The sequence below is a fragment of the Lactuca sativa genome, chromosome 4, assembly GCF_002870075.4.
Source record: "Lactuca sativa cultivar Salinas chromosome 4, Lsat_Salinas_v11, whole genome shotgun sequence".
NCBI classification, from domain to species: Eukaryota; Viridiplantae; Streptophyta; class Magnoliopsida; order Asterales; family Asteraceae; genus Lactuca; species Lactuca sativa.
The window spans coordinates 83,779,753-83,803,030 of NC_056626.2; positions in this window are offsets into that span (position 1 = coordinate 83,779,753).

The window sequence follows — 23,278 nt, forward strand, 5'->3', positions numbered from 1 at the left end:
CAAAAGTCTTATTCTTTTCAATATGTTTTATCAGATTTTAAGCCGAAGAGATTCATTTGTCTACGTACAAAATTTTTATTTCAAATCAACAATTTTGATTTGTTGGTGTAAACTAAGGAGGATGTCATTTATTTTAGCATTTCTAGACGAGAAATTAAATATCCTTCTATATTTTATTCCTACTTATCTTCCTACCCATATAAAATACTGACAAGTGTCATATTTGGATAAGATTATCATTAATGTAATACACTTGTCATCATTTCAAATTGGTAGGAGGATATGTAGGAAGAAAAGTAGGAATATATTTAATTTCTCTTTCTAGAATCACAAGTTTATCCAATCCGGAGTTGTTCAATGAATTAAGAAACGCCTAAAAACAAAACCGACTTTTAACATATATCACATTAATGCATTGATGAGTTTTTGATCTTTATTAAGAACTAGAATAGGTAGTTTGTGCTTATTTAGAAGATACGATGTAAGTTATTAAGTTCATTGTACTTATCTTCAAAATATATTGTATACTTTTCATAGGAGATTTTGTTGTACTTAGTTGTAACTCGTTGAGATAGTTTAGGAAAATTGTTGTAAATTCACTATATAAAGATTATACACTTGTAACGAGAATTTTAACTTTTTTCTTCAAAAGCATTAAAGCTCTTATATTATATTAGAGCACCTACGATCCTACGATACTTCTACCGAAAACAATCATCCCACAACTTCCGCAATTTTCTTCCTGGTTTTCGGCGGTGCAACAACTAACCTTCAATAAGCTTAGTGTCCATCTTACACATATTACTCTCTTTGGCATGGAACTATCCGTTTGGCACTTGAATGCGAATCATACGGAATAAAAGATTAAATAAACGGTCGAATAAGTGATTTCATCATAAACCTACAACCAAACAAAGAACATGAAGTAAGGTCAAGCATTCTCAAGCTATGCAATCATAATTATGTACAACCCCAAGGCATTCATTTAGCAAATAAATAAAATTAGCATGAACTTCAGATAACACGTAGCAAGCAAATTCTAAGGCTACAAGACTAGGGATGTCAATGGGACCAAACGGGACTGGGGTTGCATCCCCCGCCCCCACCCCCTTTACCGTTCCCCTGCCCCCGATAGATTTTGGAAAACCTTTTTTTTGCTAAAAGAAACTATTTTTGGGCTAAAAAAACTACTTTTTTGGGCAAAAAATAGTTATTTGTGGCATAATTTTACATGTTAAAAACAATTATGTTATGAAATCTCAAAAACGCTATGATAACAATTTAAAAACATGATTTTTTGGGCCTCTGTGGCGGGTTTGGGACGGGACTGCCCACCCTCGCCCCTACCCCTGAAATTAAAACAGGGGTTAACCTTCCCCCTGCCCCCCGATTTTTTTAAACAAATACCCTCATACGGGATCGAAGTCCCATGAGACTTTTTAACATCCCTATATAAAGCATCGTTGTTAGAAAATAATGTCCACTGTTATTGTCTATTGGTAATATTTCTAATATAATAACAAGGTCCTTTTGTGTTACCCTCATGACACAAATAAGAAATTAAAAAAAAATTAAGGAGAAAATAAGTTTATTAATTTAATATGTTTAATAAAATAATCGGAAACTATTTTGGAATTAATTGAGAGTTAATTAATTCAAGGGGTTGAATATTAAATAGTTAAAAGATTAACTAATTGGAAATATTCTAGATCCCTTAGGGGTTAAGGGAATTTTGAAATCATTATCCCATATAGGATGAGATATTGAAAAGTCCAATTAAGTGTTTGGTCTAGGCTTTCTTTGTAATAGGTTCTTTTGGGTCGATATGCAGTTTTGGTATTTTTGTTGGTAGTTTACGGTCTTGTAATGAGTTTACGTCTGTAAGCCTGTTTACGGCCGTAAACCCAGAGTCGGCCCAAGTCCACTATATATAGCGGCTATGTACGTCATTTAATGGTTGTTGATGCCACAGAGTTCACGGTTGTTGTAAACAAGTTGTACCAGACGTTTTTCATTAATAGAAGCGTGTGCAAGCTTGTTCTTGATTCTGTTTTTACTTCATTCTTATTATAATCTATAGTTTTATTTGTTTGATCACTGGTAAGATCCGTATCATAACAAAACCAGTGTCAAAGCATCTTACAATCGAGTTTTTGGCCATATTCTTCACAGTTTGAGATTGGAGTTGGTGTTTGCTGCGAAGGGGAATCAAGTTTAATCCAAAAAACATGATTTCTTGAATTTCTAGGAGTTTACTGCCAAGAGTTTACGGCAGCAAACTCAGTTTACGGCCGCAAGCTCGTGAATTTTCTTGGACTGTAAACTCAGTTCTTAGACCGTAAATCAAGTATCTTCAATAACCAGAAGCTTAGATTCATAAACCGTATTCAGAAACCGCAAACTCTCGACCGTAAACCGAGTTTATGGCCGTAAACCTACCCTTGACCGTAAACTCTTGTGTTGACCAGAAACTATTTTTTTTTTTTAAATAATTTAATTTTTATTTAAATTAATATTCAATGGATTCACAAAGTCAAACACATCACCATGAGCTGGACTCTGTCATGGGCACAACTACTCGCATTCCAAGACTCTTGTCTGCAGATGGTTTTCCTGAGTGGAAATACCGAATAGAGAAGTACCTTAAAATGAAGGACTTCAAAATTTGGAGAAACATCATCAAGAATCCCATCAGAATAACCACAACTGTTGCAGGGCAAGTAGTTAACAAAGCGATTGAGAATTACACTGATGAAGATTTTGAGAAGGCTGAGGAGCAAGAACGGGCTTTGGCCACTCTGACCATGACCCTATCTCCGAATATAGCTCAAAGTTTTAGGGAGTATACTTCAGCAAAGGCTTTGTGGGAAGCCCTAATTGAGGTATATGAAGGGAATGAAGATATGAAGGAGAGTTGCCAGGACATGTTGCGTCAAAAATTTAACATGTTCAATTACGTTCCTGGTGAAACCTTGGAGGCACAGCTTCAACGATTCACAACTCTCACCACTGAGATGAGCATAGTTGGAATCTTCTTGACAAAGTCTGAAATAAACAAGAAGCTACTAAATGCTCTTCCAAAGTCATGGGACATGAATGTAGCTGTTATCAAGAAGACCAAAGACCTAAATCGCCTTACTCTTGCTGAAGTGATGGCGATCATCAAGGCTTGTGATATTGATGATAAACAGTGGGAGATAAAACATGTGAATTCGTATTCAGCTGCAAATCTTGTAATTCCATCTAACAATGCTCTTTCATCTCTCACTTTTCCCACTACAGGTCAACCTTATGCTGCTCAGCAAGTTCAGACTCAATCCTTTTCCACTTCATCAGCTACTTCACTTCCTGCTGCATCATCCATGCCTCTTCCTCAAAACCCGTCATTTTCTGCTTCTCAAGTTGCTTCTTCCTCTAATGGGGCTTCTTCCTCAAGTGCTAAGGAGTGTGATGAAAATCTTGCTCTTGCCACAGGACTTGTTAATTGCTACAATGCTCTTTGTAGCTGGTGATCTTCCTCCATAATTGTCGTTTGCTGATCTGGATCAAATTCATCCAGAAGACGTGGAAGAAATGGATATTACATGGAAAATTGCCATGACGGTGTTCAGGGCGAAGCAGTTTGCTAAGAGGACCGGGAAGAACAACTGGGGTATGAGTACCGATAAGAAGGTATGGTTCAACAAAGGAAAGCTTCGTTGTTTCAATTGTCACGAGCCAGGTCATTTTGCTCGTGAGTGCCCGATGTCAGATCGAAGATTAAACAACGACGGGACAATGGTTGTGATGGGAAACAATCGGGGAGGTGGTCAGGTCAACAGCAAGAAGGCTATGGTTGCTCAGTCATTTGACTGGGAGGACCAGATGTAGGCCTTGAATATTTTAAAACCTGAAAATGCTCACCTTGCCCAAGTTAAAGATGAAGCTTCTGTGGAGAGTGTTGCTGCTGAAGAAAAGATGATGGAGCTTTAGTTTGCGTTGATGGTATCTTCTACTTCTGAACCGAAGAAAAATGAGGTAAGTTTTCCTTCATGCTCTCAATCTTGTATTGATTATGTTAAAATTCTTCATGAAGAAATAGAAACATTACGTAGAGAAGTAGAAGACCTTAGATATGAGGGTTATCAACTTAGAAAAGGAAAAAAAAAAACCCTTAAGGCCCAGTTAGAAACTAAAATAAAGGACTTTAGAAGACTTCAGGAAGACTACAATAATAAATGTGAGAATTATGACTATATAAAGAGACAGAACGCTGAGTTAATTACTGAACTTGACACATTAAAGAGCAAATTTGAAACTGTTGATTTCGATTTTAGAAAATTTGATGTATCAAGTGAAGTAGTTGCCAACATGATAGACCACTGCATGCAATTTAAACATAATCAGTCAAAGGGTCTAGGGTATGATAAAGTGCCTCCTCCTTTCAACCATTCATATCAGTTTCAACCTTTGTCCAAGGAGGAGATTGCCAATGAACCATTCATGGTTTATGGCAAACCATCTGGTTTTGTTTCGGGAGGATTTATTAATGTTGAAAGTACTAACATTTCTACTTCTCCTGTAGATCAATCCTTAAATCAGTCAAAGCACAAAGTTGAAGGATTTGTTTCTGAAAATAAAACTGAGTCTGAACCTGAAGTTTTAGTTTTAAATAAAGACTTTAATTTTTATGATGTTGAAAGTGACAATGTTTTTTGTGATTTTTCTGCACCTTCTGATACTGGTTTGAATGTTTTTAAAGTGTTTGATGAGATGGTTGACAACTCTGATGTTTGTGATGATACTAATAAAAATCCACCATTTTCACAAGTTTCTCCATCTAATACACCCTCACTTATCTCACAACCTACTTCTTGTTCATGTTCATGTGAGAAAAGCAAGGATGTCGGTATGGAAAACAAATCTGAAAAGAGCAGTACAGGTTTTAACAATAACAAACAGATTTGTTTCAATTGTGGTATTGGTGGTCATATAGCTAGGAATTGTCCTAATAGAATGTTTATACATTATATGTCACAAAAAGGCGAGCGAATTTAGAGGAAGGTCTTTAACTAAAAAGTCCTCTAAAACTCGTTCTCGGAATGATGATTGGAAGGATGATTGTAGTAGAAAACGGGGAGTTTTTCAAAATAATAAAAAGGTCTTTCATAACAAAGTCCCGGATAGTTTGCCAAAACCGAACATGGCTCAGCCAAGATTGGTTTCGTTAAGGAGCAGCTCTGGGTCTTCAACCAATTCAGGTAGAAAACCCAGGTGTTCAAGGCAAACTGATAAAAATACTATTTCAAAACCATCGGTGACTGTTAGAAAACCTAGTTATCAATGGCTGCCCAAAATAAGTTCCAATCCATCATCAGTATCCTCTGGAAAATTAGTAAATAATGATAAATCTGAAAAGGCAAAGGGTCAACCCAGGAAAGTGATGACCTGGGTTCCCAAATCTGAATGATCCCACACATTTTGCAGGGACAGTTGCGGGGGAATGTCGTCAGACCTTGGTTCGTCAACAACGGCTGCTCCCGACATATGACAGGAGATATCTCCCAAGTGAACAACATTCAATCTTTTAATTAGGGATATGTTTCCTTTGCGGGTGGAGAAGGTGGCAAGATCATGCATAGTTTGTTGAGTGTGTCTCAGATATGCGACAAAGGCTATTCTACACATTTTACTGACAAGGAACGTATGATTCTCAAGCTAGGCATTTTCATCCCAAAAGAGTGGATTCTTGTCAAATCTATAAGGGATGGAAATGCTTACATTATTGATATGAATAGTAATCTTCTAGAACAAGTTACGTGCCTCTTTTCAAAGATCTCATAACAAAATGCAATGTTGTGGCACTGAAGACTCAGTCATGCTAACGCCAAAAACCTAAATCGTCTTACAAAGAATGAGATGGTTCGTGGTTTACCTGTCAGAGATTTCATAACGTTTGAAAAGTGTGTGTCATATGCCCAGGGTAAACATCACAGAAAATCACACCTGCCAAAACAGGTTAACTCAATTAGTCAGTTGCTCCAATTATTACATATGGACTTGTTCGGTCCAGTCAACGTTCTTAGCATCAACAGAAGTTCATACTGTTTGGTTATGATTGATGATTTCTCTCGTTTTACGTGGGTCTTATTCTTATCCAACAAAGTTGGGGTTGCAGAATTGATAAAGAAGTTCATAGTGCTAATTAAGAACCAAACCAACAATCGGGTGAAGGCGCTTCGTACCGACAACAGAACAGAGTTCAAGAATTCTATTCTTGATCATTTTTACGCTGAAAAGGGGATTATACGTCAATACAGCTCCGCTCACACACCTCAACAAAATGGTGTTGCTGAAATGAGAAATAGAACCTTAAAAGACGTTGCAAGGACGATGCTGTGTGATTCCAAGTTACCAGTTTTCTTTTGGGCCGAGGCAATCAACACTGCTTGCTACATTCAGAATCGCGTGTTGATCAACAAAGCTCATATGAAGACTCCGTATGAGATTCTATATGGTCACAAGCCATCAGTCAGTTATTTTCGCGTATTTGGCTGCCCTTGCACCCTTCTTCACCTAGAGTCCAACCCAAAGTTTAATGCCAAAGCCGATGATTGTTACTTCGTATGGTATGCTGCACGCACCGCATATAGGGTCTACAATAAGAAGACGAAGCATATTATGGAATCCTATGACGTGCGCTGGTTGGAGGAGAACGAAATGGATGCTCGAGTGGGTCCAGATTGGTTATTTGATTACACATCGCTCTTCAAGTCCATAAATGTGTCTTCGGATAGCTCATCTGGGTCTTTCTCTGGTTCGAAGAATGTTTCTGAAGACGAAGACAAAGAAGTTGTCTACAGACCCCCAATGGTATCCTCTTCACCATCTGAGGGGGAGTCCTTTGCTTCGCATGAGGGGGAGTCATTTGTACCACCTGATAGTCCAAAATCTCCAGTTCAGAATGATACTCCTGATGCTGAGGCTACACCACTCACTCCTGTTGAAAGAGAGTTCATGTCTAGAGATGCTTCCGCTGTCACTTCAACTTTTATGGAACTACTCTTTTCTGAAGACATTTCTAATGAATTTGTAGCAGAGTCATATGGTATGGAACAATTAGCAAATGAAAGAGGTGTCAATATTCACAATCTTCATGTCTCGCTTAATGATATCAGCCACGAGATACCTTTTAGAATTCAACGTGATCATCCAATAAAGAACATCATTAGTCAGCTGGACGATGGAGTTAAAACCAGAAGTCAGAGTGGAGATGTCAATACATGTCTCTACTCTTGCTTTATCTCTCAAATAGAGCCCAAGAATGTTGAAATGGCTCTGAATGAGCCCAGCTGGGTAGATGTTATGCATGAAGAGTTGAATCAGTTTGAAAAACTCGGGGTTTGGAAATTGGTTGAGTTACCAAAGGGTAGAAAGTCTCTTGACACACGCTGGGTCTATCGAAACAAGCAGGATGATTCAGGGGTCATAGTGTGAATTAAAGCTAGATTGGTGCTTCGCGGGTTTCGACAAGTCGAGGGTCTTGATTATACTGAGGTTTATGCTTCAGTAGCTTGCTTGGAGGCTATTCGTATTTTCCTTGCATATGCCTCTTACATGAACTTCACGCTTTATCAAATGGACGTCAAGACTGCCTTCTTGTATGGCAAGGTGAAGGAAGAAATCTATGTTGATCATCCCCCTGGGTTTGTTAACTTGAAGTTTCCTAATCATGTCTACAAGTTGGACAAGGCATTGTATGGGTTACATCAAGCTCCTCGAGCGTGGTATGCGACTCTAACAAAACACTTGCTCGAGCATGGATACTCTCGTGGCACTGTCGATCAAACTTTTTTTTTATCAAGCATGTTGGTAATAATCAGATTTTGGTTCAAATCTACGTTGACGACATTATCTTCGGGTCTACCAGTCCGCAGCTATGCAAGGAGTTTGAAGGTGTTATGAAAAAGCGGTTCGAGATGAGTTCGTTGGGAGAAATAACCATGTTTCTAGGGCTTCAGGTCAAACAAAATTCAACCGGAATCCTGCTACATCAAGCCAAGTATGTGGAGGATATTCTTGAGAAGTTCGGGTTTCAAGACGTTAAGCCTGCATCGCCGCCGATGGCTGAAAGACCTCTTCTGACTCCAGATGCTGATGGTGAATCCGTAGATCAGACACACTACAGATCAATGATCGGATCGTTGTTGTATCTTACTGCAAGCCGACCAGACATCATGTTTGCAGTTTGTCAATGCGCACGTTATCAGGCTAATCCTAAATTTTCACATCTTATTGCTGTAAAAAAAAAACATTTCGGTATATTAAAGGCAGCCCAAAATTGGGTCTTTGGTATCCGAAAAATTCTGAATTTGATTTATATGCTTTTGCTGACAGTAATTTTGGAGGCTGTGAGCTTGACAGGAAATCTACTTCAGGAGGGTGTCAATGTCTTGGAGATCGGTTGGTGTCATGACAATTGCAAGAAGCAACACACTGTCTCAACTTCAACAGCTGAAGCGGAATACGTTGTTGCATCTGCATGTTGCTCTCAAGTCATCTGGATCCAACATCAGCTGTTGGATTACGTTTGAATTATCTAGAAACCCCTATCTACTGTGATAATGAAGTTACGATTCAAATTGCTAAAAATCCTGTCCAACACTCAAAAACCAAGCGCATTGATATCAAAATTCATTTTATTAGAGATTGTTATGAACGTTCACTTATCCGGCTGGAACAGGTTCCCACTGGTAATAATGTGGTGGATCTGTTCACCAAGCCTTTTAACAAAGCTTGATTCGATGTGCTTGTGGGATTTTTGAAGATGATCCGTTTTGAGGATTAATTTTATTTTTTACCTTTTTACTTAATTTAAGTTATTTATTTATTTTTTTTCTTAATTCTTATCTTCTATTTCATTTTATTTTTGGTTATATTAGTTTAAATTTGCGCATTTTAGTGATTTCATTCTCACCCATGCACAAATTTAGGGGGAGAAATAAACAAAAACCAAACAAAAAATTTAATTAAAAAATCCAAAAATCCAAAAACAATAAAAAATCAAAAAATCAAAAATATGTTGTTGATTATCTTGTTTGTAGGCGATGTGTTGGGAAGTGATATTATCAAATGATAACGGGCAATCTGAATCTGTGTAACGTGCCAAAATTGAATTGTCTACGCTCTATGCTCGATACGTCGGTAGGCACGAAAGATTCTAAATGGACTTGACTAGGAAGATTTGAACTTAAGGAATTCAAGGACTTGACAAATATTGAACTAGTTAGATTCGTTTAGCCTGATAACACGACGCTTGGATAGGTTGAGCACGGAGATATACAAGAGAATCTACTGGTCACACTAAAAGAACCCGTATCTAGAACTGTGGATTAACTTTTCCTCGATGTGCGGATTCTGTCCTTAATCCCGGTATTGATGGGGTGACTGGGAAATTCCGATAAATTAGGTCTTTAGAAGGTTATTTTCTTTCTTTCTGTCTGTTAGCCATATGTTGCCTCCTCTGCGTGATCGAGAGATCCGACCGGGACTGTAACATATGCAATTCTATCTCTCTGCATCTTCTTTCTATGCAATTCTTTCTATCTGTTAGCCATATACTGTCTCCTCTGCGTGACTCACAATCCGACCTGGTACACAGTATATGCATCATTCTTTTTCTCAATCCCTCTAAAACTTTAGTTAGTCATATGTTTCAACCTCTGCGTGACTGGAAGAGATCCGACCTGGGTGTATAGCATATGCATTTTAAATCTATCTTCTATCTTAATAATTGTCTGCTCACCCGGTGTAAGGAGTATTCTGGAAACTCTTGATTACTGGAGCATATTAGGAAGCGGGAAACATGTTCTAGTACAATTAAAATTGAACACATACAGATTGTCTGTAGATCTCGCTGTTCAATTTAGGTGGACAACAATATCCCTGATCGTCGTCAGCTAAATGGTCCATACGAAATCTATCTAAGAATATAGGATCAAAAAGTCTTGTCATTCTTATTTTGTTCAAAATTGTCACAAATTTTTCGTGTTTAAGTGGACCACAATACCGACGATCGATCAGGCATAGACATGAAGATAAAGGTACCGATAAGTAGACTAAGGCTGTCTAACAACTTTGATCCCTAAGTCACAAAAATTATATTTAGTGTTTGTTTAGATAAAGTTTAGTCTATTTTGTCTTAAATTTTATTTTTGTTTTATTTTATTTTATTTTGTAATTATCAAAATTTTAAATTTTAAATTTTGGAAATTGTTTTGTTTTATTTTAAATCTTAATTTTAATTTTATTTTTATTTTTATTTTTATTTTATCATTAATTCTATTTTTGTGTATGTCAAAATTTTAGAAATGTTTAGTTTTTAATTTTATTTTTATTTCCATTTTTATTTTTATTTATATTTTCATTTAGTTTTTATTTTGTTTTATTTTTAGTCTTATTTTAATTTTTAAAATCCTCAAAGTATTATTTTTGAATTTTTTTGAAAATATTGGAATGTGCCTTACACAGTGTGGACAGCAGGTAAAAGGTCAAAGGTATATAAAGGGGTTTACAGCCGGAAACCCCTTCACTTCTCTGATTCCGGCCGCAAACTCCCTCCTACTCTCTCTCATCTTCGAAATTTTGTTGTTTGTTTTCGTGAAATTGCTTCGTTCATCTCATAGGTAAGAAGATTCCGACCAAGGATATGCATTTGCTTCGTGAAATCGATGAGTTTTGAGGCCAAAATCTACGAAAAACGAACTGTTGGAGTTTACGGCCCAAGCTTACGACCAAGGAGTTTATGGCTGTAAACTCCGTTTGCTGCCGTTAGCTTACGACCATGGGTTTACGACCGCAAACTCCAGTTTGACCGTAAACCCTGTGTTAACTGTAAACTTGATTTTGGTCAAAATAATTTACTATTTTGGGCTAAATTTGATATTGATTTATTAAAATTAAAAGGGAAAAACATTCATTGCTCAAATGTCTTTCGTTTCTTATTTAGTATGTTTTAGTGCAGATCAAATGGCAGCTTTAAAGTTCGCAAACATGCACAATCTGGCAATGGTACTGGCAGATCCTCCGGTGGCACATGGAGAATTCAAGTCAATGATTCATGGACTGAGGGAATGTTGTTTGGCTTCCGCGATCACCATGAACACCGTCGTTTATCAGAAAATTATAAGAGAGTTCTGGCATACTGCCAAAATGAGAAGAGACGATGATGGAGCAGTTACAGTAGATGCAATCGTAAAAGGATGCAAAATTGTAATCGATGAGCAGTTCGTAAGAGAGACATTGCTGATCAATGATCTACCGAGTTTTCCCACTAAAATTGGTATTGAAGATGCTCAGAAAATTTTAAAGAAGATGGGGTATGAAGGTGATTCTCCTCCTACAGTGAAAAAGCTTCTGCCACCCTATTGGAGATTCCTAGCCCATGTGTTCGTGAGCTGCATCTCCGGCAGGAGGTCTGGTGCGGATGAAATATCCCTGAGAAACACTGGAGCTATTATTTCTCTTGCTGCGGGGATTGGCTTCAACTTTTCGAGGTTTATCCTGGACGATTTTGTGGTCAACATCGATGCCATCACTCGGGATACCTTCTTAATGTATCCTAGATTAATTCAGCTCTTCGTCAACAAACAGTTTCCTGACATGGTGAATGAGGGAGAAACGCTTGATATGAAGTCCTTGGGCCCTCACACTATTGGGCTCATTAAACAAAATCGCAAAGGGAAAGTTATCTTTCAAGGACTATATCCACTGGTTAAATTCGGACGATTTGCTAAGCCGAATGAAGCGTCTAAGTCCCACGGATCTTCTGATAAGATATCTTCGGAGCCTACTTCATCAGAAAGGGTGATCTCAGAAGGAGATGTGATCACGGTATCAGATCAGGAAGTGGAAGAGACAGTTGCTCCTAATGTATCTGTAGCTGAGGAGCATGACCTGAGATCAGTCCAAGTTGAAGGTGACTACAATGAAGGGTCTTCCAAGAATGCAACTGAGTCTAATCAGTATGAAGACCTTGATCTTACAGGTTTTGATAGAGATGAGATTCCAACCAACTTTGGAAGCTATGATGACTTTTTGTCAAATGTCAACCTCAACTCATTGCTTGATAATATCAATGATGTTGCTCACACGACAATGGAGATAAGGGATTCTGAAGACGTTCTCGAGTCGACACCCATGTCTACAGATCAAGTGGTTGATTCTACAGCTACAATGGTGATAGTGTCAGGGATTCCTCCCCTTGATGTTGCCTCACCTACAATTGAACCACTTCAGGGTGATGATACAACAGACCATACCTTACAGCCTCCATCTAAGAAGAGAAGACGTGATCCTAGGTTTGGGCCTTTGGATTTTGACTTGTCTCATGACATGCCGATTACACTAACTACTACACCTGTCATCGTATCAACAGAACCATTTCATGGAGGTCCTAGCACCACTTTTGAGGTTGGTGGCTCCTCTGCTCCACCAGGATTCTCTCTTCCTAGGATAGATCCTGATGATGCCTCTGTGCGATTAGTTATGCATCTCGCTCAGAATGAAAATGTAGATCCTTCTTCTCGTGGAAAAGGAATTTCTTTCAAAGAAGGTCACTAAGGAGCAGATAAACCATCAGTTGATGAGCTTCAAAAGAAGATCAGTGTCCTGGATCAGAAGAACATTGAACTTGATATTCAAGTCAATGAGTTATTGAATGATAATGCCAAACTGAAATCTCAAGTGTCTAATCTTCAGGATGATCGAGCAATAAAGACAGAGCAAATCTCTGATCTTCAAGACCATTTTAATCTCCTTACCTCCAATTATTTTGAACTGAGGAAGAAGCTTGAAGGAGATCTTGGTGATAAATACCAAACATCTGCAGATGAGTATAGGATCAATCTACATACTCAAGCTTTTCCCATTACTATGCCAACCGTTCAGACTTCACGGGTTGTTAATCATTTTGATGAGGAGCCCACTCATGCTCCTCACATTGCGGCAATTATACGTGATAGACAAGCTGAAGCTACTGAAAAAGGACAAATCTTGTTTAAGAGGAGTTCTGACAAGAATGCACCTGGGGATCAACCAACCATCACCGCTACGGATCTTGGGGCTGTACGCTTTAGAGATACGTATGGTGATAGGTCCGGGATCATTTCTTGGGGATTTCATGATACTCTAAATATGTGGATAGTGCGAAGAAAGAGTGGCAACACCGAGCTATACAAAGACCGTCATGATTTCAATTCATAGACTAGGGTGGATCTATCAGAGTTATCACGATCTCCTTTTTCAAATCCCTCGGATAATCCACATGCAACTCAATTCAAACACTTTCTAGAAGACCAGGTGAAAAAGGGTTTTCCTTCGATGAAGACTGCTAAGTCTATTATCAAGCATTATCCAGATGTCATAGATCCTAAGACTGGTCATCCTCTTTAGGTGGTGATGTGGCCTGCAACCAATCAGGTTAAACAAATTCCTGTCCTTCAAAGTTACCCAGGTGGATCTCTAAGCTCCATGGAGTACTGGGTTTTCGACAAGACTACAACGTCTGTTGTTATCAAGCTTAAAAATGGATGTATCCGTCTTTATGATCGAAGGGATTTGTTCCAATTCAGGAAGTGGGACATTCATCATCTGAGTACTTATCAAATAAAAGTTGCCGAGGAGATTTTTGAGCAAGCAGCGAAAGAGTACACGTCCATAGTTGCTGAGATCATTAATAAACGTATGTTGAATGGGGCAATGGGGCAGGCAGATGTAATGGTGGTCGACAAAGATTAACTTCAAGCTAGCACCAAACCAAGGGGGAGATTGAAGGGTCCAATTAATGGTTTGGTCTAGGCTTTCGTTGTAATAGGTTCTTTTGGGTTGATATGCAGTTTTGGTATTTTTGTTGGTAGTTTACGGTCTTGTAATGAGTTTACGGTCATAAGCCTATTTATGACCGTAAACCTAGAGTCGGCCCAAGTCGAGTATATATAGAGGCTATGTAGGTCATTTAATGGTTGTTGATGCCACGGAGTTCACAATTGCTGTAAACAAGTTGTACCAGACGTTTTTCCTTAATAGAAGCATGTGCAAGCTTGTTCTTGATTCTGTTTCTACTTCATTCTTATTATAATCTATTGTTTTGTTTGTTTGAGCACTGGTAAGATCCGTTTCAGGACCTTACAGATATGATTTTCAAATTGTATCTCCATCCCACATGGGATTAGAGATGAAACATGGAAAGGGCGTAAAGGCTATAATAGGGTGATAAGGGTTTCATTCTTCATTGTACATTGGATTGAATTTTTCGCCAACTTTTTCCATTTCTCTCTATGGGAGGAATTTCTTAACCCTTTCTAGGGTTTGTAGAAATTTGACCATTCCTAGTTTTCTTTCGGCTCTCTATTTGGAGTCTTGGGTGTGATTACATTAGAAGGATTTTATATTGGGTTCTCATATCCAAGCAACATGGTTGAATCAAGAAGGGATCAGGAAGGTTCAAGAAGGTCAAGATTGAGCTACGCAAGAGGTTAGTAATTCCATCTTTCTTTAGTAGATTTATAGTTTTAAATTAGGTTGTTATAATTAGTAAAACCTAGATCATAGGGTGCATGTACACATATATATTTTGTTTAGTTTCCGCTACCTTGATCATGTGTATAAATGCATAGAAAACCCAACAATGGTATCAAAGCCTATAGGTTTTAATTATGAGTATTGCTTAAAAATCGAAATTTGGAAACTAGATAGTTGAAGTTTGCAGTACGACTGGACGGTTTTCATTTTTCCAGATTTTTTTTGTTTTTTGAATTCTGTGGATAAAGGCTATTGTTTTAAATATTAGTTAAAAGAATTTTTATCTCAACAATTAAACGAATAAATCTAAATATTATATAAATTTTTTAAATCTAAATATCCAAATAAAAGATTGGTTCTAACTATTATTTAAATAAGAATTTAAATATGGATATTTAATTAACTTTTTTTTTAATATTGTTTAACTTAGAATTTAAATATGAATATTTAATTTTAAAATATTTTTTTAATTATAGAATTTTTTGAATATTTAAATGATTAATTAAAATTTTAAATATTAATAAAAAAATTAAAAAGATTTAACTAAAAATATAAATATTATTTAAATCATAGAATTAAATTTTAATATTTAAAAGGATAAAGTTCAAATTTAATATGCTTGAATTTACCTACGTATTATAATATGATTATTATATATATAAAAAATTATTACAAATATATGCTCTCACATGTTTAGTAGAAAAGTTATCACCAAACCATTACTAGGCTCATGCAATCTAATATTATAAACGATGTTTAAGGAGGTCTCATTGATTCCGAATGAGGTCTATTTTTTAAAAACCCTTGGGCTTACCACCCTCGCCGCCTCTTTGCATTTTGAGATTGGAGTTATAGAAAGGGTTTGATACGATGAGTGCTTAAAGTTAAAAGGTATTAACTAAACAATTAAAAGGAATGAAATATTATTAAATCAAAATCCCAATTATTAAGAATGTGAGTCATATGCTACCTATGAAAACATACATTTTCTTTATATTTTTTTTGTTGAAGCGTGTGTGGTTAATCGGCACATCAAAGCGAGGGTATAAGTTAAAAATAACGTGGCACTTGGGAAAATTATTTTGTTGATGGAGTGTGTGGTTAACCTACAAGTCAATGTGAGGATAATTCAAATCGAGGGTCATGCGGTTTACATGGTTGATTCACCATCTGTTCTATGATCCAGGACATCTCCATCATAGAATTGAGATGACCATAATCTGAGATTAACTTGTCATTGACCCCCACTTAATGAATCTCAAAAGATATAGGAGTTTCATGTAGATTGAAATTGGTAAAGAGCTTTGCCTACCTAAATAACTTTGTGGTGTGTTTACGTCATCCAACACCACAAAGCTAAATATGGATCCTAGCCTTAGTAAATAATTAATTACGGTTAAAAGTTATTAAAGTATTAATAAAAAAACAAAAATGAAATTGATATTGCATGATTTCTATAAGATAATCCACCAAAATCTACTGCTATAAGACTTCTCAAAAGGATTAGCTGGTATGATGATCAATCTAGTCCAAATTCATAACTTGGGAATGGTTCTCATAGACGAATAGAAAGATCATGCCTTGGATAAATCTCTTCCTGAGGTTCCTCTAAACACTGCATTCAAAAAGTGTTTGAAACAATTGTCAAGTGTATTGTTGAAGTATAATGGAATTTCCTTAACTTGGAAATGTCCATAAAAGAGTTGCATGGCATGTTAAGACCCTTTGTGACTAACATGACTAATGATAGAAACTTCAAATTCATATACTCTCATATTTGCTATCATAAATAGAAGTGTCAAGAAGAAGAAGGCTAATATCCTATGGGTAAAAGGTAATATATGTTGGAATACCTAATCCGATCTTAAACACTAAGGAAAACGGAAGGCCAATTCTAAGACATGTTCTGATAGTATATTTGTTTCCATAACAAAGAAGGATCAATAAAGCATAAATGCCTAATATGTCTGATGGATAAGACTAAAACATAGAGAATATGATTTGATCATGGGTTACGAGCCTATGCCACTATTCATATGTTCAAAATGTTGGATTAATGTGTCTAAGCTCATAACTAAATTGGTATAAACTTGAAAAATAGAAGCAAAGTCCTTTTGGGTTGCCCTCATAACTAGAAATATCTAGAAATGATAGTAGGAGAGAGAGAGAGAGAGAGAGAGAGAGAGAGAAAGAAAGAAAAATGTTTTGTTAATATATATTATGTGATTAATATATTAATTGGGAATATATAACTGATATTTTAATTTGTTATGTGATTAATAAATTTAGATGAGATTAATAGTTAAATAATTGATTTGTTAATTTATATGGTTAACAGATTAATAAGAAATCAATTAGAATTATTAATTATTAATCATAATTAATTTGGAATTAATTTGAGATTAATTCGAATTAATTGAAAGTGCAATGGGTGAAATGTAATTGTTCAGTAGTTAAGCAAAAGAAGCAATTCTAGAATCATCCAAGGGATGAACAAAATTAGGAGTCTTTGTAGGGTTTCTGGAAGTCTCCTGGTTGCATAAAATGAAAGAATTTGAGTTACGATTAAATCTATTATTTAATCAATTCAAATTCTGTTTTTCTTGCAAGTTACCTAAAATATAATGAAGGGTCATGTAAATGGTTTGGGCTAGGCTTAGCATGTGATTTGTTTTGGTTCATGACTGTATTTACATTTGTGTTAGTTTTGTGTTTTGAGGTGTTTACGGCAGCAAACTTCGTTTGCGGTCTTTGTCTAGTATAAATAGTCTACGCATTTGTCTTTTTGGGGGTTGGAATGCTCTAGTTCTTGAGTTGTACCTGACGATTTCTAGTGTTTAATCGTGTGCAAGCTCAATTCATTCATCTTATTGTGTTATTCTCGATTCATGTTTGTTTGATTATCAGTTTTAGATCCAGAATCGGACCTAACAATTGGTATCAGAGTAGTAAACTGATATCAAACTCATCCGATCGAGATTTTGTGTGTTCAAGCTGTTATTCTCACCGTTTGATCGTTAGATTCTGCGTTCTAGGCGTTGGAGGAACTATTTTCGTCTGGAAAATACGAATTTTAAAGGCTAATTGAGAGTTTACTGCCAGCCGTGAGCTTTGTTTACTGTCCACTTAAGAACCGTAATCTCTAAATATTCATACACCGTAAACAAGTTTGAAGAATAGTGAACCCATAAACCGTAAACATCTAAACCTAAATCCCATACCATAAACTGACATAAACCGTAAACATCTAAACCGTAAATCCCATACCGTAAACTCAGTTTACGGTCGCAATCTCTTCAACCATAAACCTCGACTGTAAACCTAGTTTGCCTAGTTTACGGCCGTAAACTTCTGCCTAGTCTTATCAACCGTAAACTCCTTTGGAACTGTTAAATCACTTTAAATTTCAAATGGATTCTCAAACTCATTTTCAAGAACTTGATGCTGTTATGGGCACTACTACACGCATTCCGAGGTTGATGTATGCTGAAGGTTTTCCCGAGTGGAAATACACAATTGAGAAATACATCAAAATGAAAGATTTCAAGATCTGAAGAAGTATCCTTAGAGGTCCTGTCAGAGTCACGATGACAGTTGGAGGTCAGTTGATTGACAAAGCCATTGAAAACTACACTGATGAAGAGTTTGAACTGGTTGAAGAACAGGAGAGAGCATTGGGTACTCTAACCATGACATTATCTCCTAATATTGCTCAAGGTTTTCGTGAATACACTTCTGCTAAAGCTCTATAGGAAGCTCTTATTGAGGTCTACGAGGGCAATGAAGATATGAAAGAAAGTCGGCAGGACATGCTAAGACAAAAATTTAACATGTTTAACTACATTCTAGGAGAAACCCTTGAGGCTCAATTGCAAAGGTTCACCGCTCTCACAACTGACATGAACATTTCAGGGATCTTTTTGTCCAAGTCAGAAATCAACAAGAAACTTCTGAATGCACTTCCTCGATCATGGGATATGAATGTTGCTGCAATTAAGAAAACCAAGGACTTGATCCGTCTCACTCTTGCAGAGATCATGGCAGTCATCAAAGCCTGTGACATTGATGACAAACAAAGAGACATCAACCATATGAATTCATATTCTACTGCAAACCTTGGTGTTTCATCCAACAATGCAGCACTATCATCCTTCATGACTTCCTCAGGTCAAGCTTTCGCAGTTCAACAACCTCAAATTCAAACCTTCAATGTTGCAACATCCATCCCTCAACATCAACCTTCAAGTGTGCCATCTCCACAAACTGTTCCTGCTCCCAATATGCCAGTCAAAGTCTCCTCTTCAAACACCAAAGCATCTGATGAAAATCTTGCTCTAGTCACTGGGCTAGTTAATTGCTACAATGCCTTTGTAGCCGAAAATCTTCCACCTCAGTTATCCTTTGCTGACTTGGACCAGATACATCCCGAAGATGTGGAGGAAATGGACATTACTTGGCAGATTGCCATGGCTATCTTCAGAACCAAACAATTCGCCAAGAAAACAGGGAAAAACAACTGGGCTATGAATACTGACAAAAAGGTGGGATTCAACAAAAGTATGCTGAGATGTTTTACCTGCCACGAGCCGGGTCACTTTGCTCGTGACTGCCCGAAGCCAGATCGCAAAGTCAACAACAACAGACAGATGGTTGCAGTGGGAAACAATCGTGAAGGAGCTACAACCAATGGAGAGACAGCTATGGTTGCTCAATCATTTGATTGGGAGGATCAAATTCAAGCCTTAAACATCACAGGATCAGAGAATGCTCATCTAGCTCAAATTGATGATGTTGCTTCAAAGAACAATGATGCTGATCCTGAGGCAGAGATGATGGGACTACAGCTTGCCCTAATGGTTTCCACCTCTTCCGAGCCCAAGAAAAACGAGGTAAATCTACCGTCCTGTTCTTTTGCCTGCAAAAAATATGTTACACTTCTTCGCAATGAAATTCAAACCTTACGTAGACAAGTAGAGGACCTTAAATATGAGGGTTATCAACTTAGGAAGGGACATAAACCACTTAAGGCCCAACTAGAAGCCAAAACAAAAGATTTTAGAAAAATTCAATCAGAATTCAGTGAAAAGTGTGAAATTTATGATTATACTAAGAGACAACTTGATGCTGTGACCAAAGAACTTGACGAATTAAAAATTAAAAGTGGAAAAACAGATGTCAGTTTCAAAAATTATTCTGCTTCTAGTAAAATAGTTGAGTCTTTATATGAAACACAATTGAAATTCAAAGAAAATCAAAACAAGGGTTTAGGGTATGATTGTGCTCCTCCTCCTTTTAATCATAACTACACATCAATCCCTTTGACATAGGACGAAACTGACAGGGAGCCACATCTTCGATATGGCAAACCTACTGGTTTCGTTTCAAGAGGTTTTATTAACATTGAAAGTACTAATGTTTCTACTTCCTTTGCAGGTACACCGTTAGATCAGGCCAAGTGTGAAGCTGGAGAATCTGTTTCTGTTTTTAATTCTGATTTTTCTATTGTGAACAAATTTGAGTGTGTTTCTGATGTTAAGACTGAAAAAGCTTCTTGTGTTAGCTCATCATCGGATACTGTTGAATTTAATTTTTTTCGATATGTTTGATGAATTGTTTGGTAATTCTGATGCTTGTGATTCTCATGAGGAATCATCAACTCCACAAGTCAAATCAAATGGGGCACCCTCACTTATTTTTCAATCTAATTCTCATGCATGTTCTTCTAAGAAAAGTAAGAGTGTCTGTAAAGAAAATAAATCTGAAAAATACAATACAAATTCAAATAATAAACAGATTTGTTTGAATTGTGGTGTTGGTGGTCACATAGCTAGGAATTGTCAAAATAGGATCTTTGTAAACTATCTGTCACCAAGAAGGGAGAATGAATCTCGAGGAAGGTCTTTAATTAGAAAATCCTCAAGAACTCGCTCTTGAAGTAAGGATCAGAAAGATAGTAAGAACAGAAAAAGGGCTGGTTTTCAAAGAAATAAAAAGGTTTTTACTAACAAAACTCAAACAGTTTGCCAAAACCGAACAAGGCTCATCCAAGATCGGTTTCGTCAAAAAGCAATTCTAGGTCTTCTACTAATTTTGGTAGAAAATCCAGAAGGTCTATGCAAACTCCTGTGAAGTCTATTTCAAAACCATCAGAGAATATTGTAAAACCTAAACTTCAATGGAAGCCCAAATCACTTTCAAATTCATCGTTACCACCCTCTGAAATGATTAGAAATGAAGATCCTAATTTGCAAATTTTAAAATCTAAATCAGAAAAGGTGAAAAGGAAACCCACGACAGTAATGACCTGGGTTTCTAAGTCTAAATGATTCCGCTCATTTTGCAGGGGCAGTTGCGGAGGAATATCGTCCGTCCTTGGTACGTCAATAGCGGCTGTTCCCGACATATGGTTGGAGACATCTCCCAGCTGAGCGAAATTCAATATTTTAATGGGGGTTATGTTTCCTTTGCGGGCGGAGACGGTGGAAAGATCACACAGCGCATAACTGTTACAAATGGAGTGTTGAGCTTTGAGAACGTCAACTTTGCACCCGAGTTAAAGCATAGTTTGTTGAGCGTTTCTTAGATATGTGACAAAGGCTACTCAACTCATTTTACTAATAAAAAGTGTATGATTCTCAAGCCTGGCATCGTCATCCCAGAAGAATGGATTCTAGTCAAATCGAAATGAGATGGGAACGCCTACATCATTGATATGAACAGTAACCTACCTGAACAAGTCACTTGTTTATTCTCAAAGGTTTCCGAACACAATGCAATGTTATGGCATCGAAGACTTGGTCATGCAAATGCGAAAAACCTGAATTGTCTTGCGAAAAATGAGATGGTCCGAGGCCTTCCTGTTAGAGACTTTATCACGTTTGAAAAGTGTGTTTCCTGTGCTCAAGGCAAACATCATCGGAAACCACACTTGCCCAAGCAAATCAGCTCAATCAATCAAGTGCTTCATCTATTGCATATGAACTTATTTGGTCCGGTCAACGTCCTGAGCATCAACAGAAGCTCGTACTGTCTTGTTGTGATTGATGATTTCTCTAGATTTACGTGGGTCTTCTTCTTATCCAACAAAATGGGGGTTGCTGATCTGATAAAGAAGTTTGTGGTGATGATTGAGAAGCAGACTAGCAATCAAGTGAAGGCGCTTTGCACTGATAATGGAACTGAATTCAAGAATTCGATCCTTGACCATTTTTGCGCAGAAAAGGGGATAGTGCATCAATATAGCTCTGCTCACACGCCTCAACAAAACGGTGTTGTTGAACGGAGAAACAGAACATTGAAAGACGCTGCAAGGACAATGCTTTATGACTCCAAGCTACCTGTCTTCTTTTGGGCCGAGGCGATTAACACTGCTTGCTACGTGCAGAATCGTGTTCTAATCAACAAAGCACAGATGAAGACACCATACGAGATTCTTTATGGACACAAGCCTTCCGTAAGCCACTTCCGTGTATTTGGTTGTCCTTGCACCCTTCTTCACTTAGATTCCAACCCTAAATTTAATGCCAAAGCTGATGACTGTTACTTTGTGGGGTATGTTGCGCGCACCGCATATAGGGTTTACAACAAAAGGACTAAGCAGATCACTGAATCTTATGACGTGCGCTGGCTGGAGGAGAATGAAACTGACGCTAGAGTGGGTCCCGACTGGTTATTTGATTACACATCCCTATTCAGATCTCTCAACGTGTCTTCGAATAATTCAAGTGGATCTTCCTCTGGTTTGAAGAATGTTCTTGTGATTGAAGACGAAGATGAAGAGGTTGTAAACAGACCCCCAATGGTTGAAAGGGAATCCTCTGCTCCACTTGAGGGGGAGTTCTCTGCTCAATCTGAGGGGGAGTCATCTGTACAACCGACTAGTCCAGTGTCTGAGATTCCAACTGAAACTCCTAATGCTGAAGCTACACCTTTAACAACCATCGAGAGAGAGTTCATGTCTAGAGATACTTCCGCTGTCAATCCAACATTTATGGAACTCCTCTTTCCTGAACAAATTGCAAACAAATTTGTAGCAGAGTCTTCTAATCGGACTTAACCAGCAGATGATGGAGGTTTCAATATTCACACTCTTCCTGTTTCTATCAATGAGATCAGCCAAGACATACCCTCCCGAATTCAACGCGATCATCCGGTCGAAAATGTCGTTGGCCGGCTGGGTGATGGAGTTAAAACCAGAAGTCAGAGTGGAGACGTTAATGAATGTCTTTACTCTTGCTTTATATCTCAAGTTGAGCCCAAAAATATTGAAATGGCTTTAATTGATCCCAGCTGGGTAGACGCGATGCATGAAGAGCTAAATCAATTTGAAAAGCTGGGGGTCTGGAAACTAGTTGAGTTACCAAAAGGCAAACGGTCTTTTGAAACGCGCTGGGTCTATCGTAATAAGCAAGATGATTCTGGTGTAATCGTTCGAAATAAAGCACGATTGGTGTTCCGAGGGTTTCGACAGATCGAGGGTCTTGATTATACTGAGGTGTATGCTCCCGTGGCTCGTCTGGAGGCTATTCGAATCTTCCTCGCGTATGCTTCCTACAAGAATTTCACAGTCTACCAGATGGATGTCAAGACTGCCTTCCTGTACGGCAAGGTGAAGGAAGAAATTTATGTTAATCAACCCCCTGGGTTTGTTGACTCAAAGTTCCATAATCATGTCTACAAGTTGGACAAGGCATTGTATGGGTTAAATCAAGCTCCTCGA